Raw genomic sequence first — 1,065 nt, 5'->3', positions numbered from 1 at the left:
TTGTCGAAGAACTGGATTTTGTTGGATTGCTTTGAACGGACAATTCGGTTTATGCCGGAAGGAGAAAATGGAGCAGTGGTAGCTACAGGGTATTACCTGAACTCTGTAATGGTGCATTATAGTGGGGAGGAGTGTCAGGGTTATATTCTGTTGGCTGCTAATGCGTTGGGTGATGCCCAGAACTTAGATCAGATTCCGGTGGTAAGAGACTTTCCTGAGGTATTCCCGGAAGATATCCCAAAGCTTTCACCTCAAAGGGAGATTGAATTTGCAATTGAATTGGTGCTGGGAACTAGACCAGTATCGATTGCGTCGTATAGAATGGCTCTGATAGAGCTGGCCGAATTAAAAACTCAGTTGGAAGAGCTTTTGAATAAGAGGTTCATTCGACCGAGTGTACCACCGTGGGGAGCGCCCATTTTATTGGTGAAGAAGGATAGAGGAATATGACTGTGTGTGGATTATTGACAGTTGAACAAAGTGACAGTGAAGAACAAGTACCCGCTGCCAAGGATAGATGACTTGATGGATCAATTGCAAGGAGCTGGAGTATTTTCCAAGATTGATTTGAGATCCGGTTACCACCAGATAAGAGTGAAGGAAGATGATATCCCTAAGATTGCCTTTAGAACACGCTATGGACACTACGAGTTTGCGGTAATGTCTTTTGGGTTAACGAATGCACCTGCTGTTTTCATGGATTACATGAACAGAGTGTTTCGTCCCTTTTTGGACAAATTCATGGTGGTTTTCATAAATAACATCTTAGTTTATTCTAAGACGACAAAAGAGCATGAGGAACACTTAAGGATTGTGTTACAAATCTTGAAGGAGTGGAAATTGTATGCTAAGTTGTCCAAGTGCGAGTTTTGGAAGGAGAAAGTGAAGTTCTTAGTTCACGTGGTGAGCAAAAGAGGGATAGCGGTGGATCTTTCTAAAGTGGAGGCACTACTAGAAATATTGCTTTTTCGGACGAATTTTGAGAAGAAATTGAAATAAATTTCGAACAAATTATAGACAAATTTTTTTTCAAACAAAATTGGGACGAATTTTTTTTTTCCCAAA

This window comes from Arachis duranensis, chromosome 4 (genome assembly GCF_000817695.3).
Source record: "Arachis duranensis cultivar V14167 chromosome 4, aradu.V14167.gnm2.J7QH, whole genome shotgun sequence".
NCBI classification, from domain to species: domain Eukaryota; kingdom Viridiplantae; phylum Streptophyta; class Magnoliopsida; order Fabales; family Fabaceae; genus Arachis; species Arachis duranensis.
The sequence above is the reverse complement of the archived record's forward strand: the minus strand, read 5'-3'. Positions refer to the sequence as shown.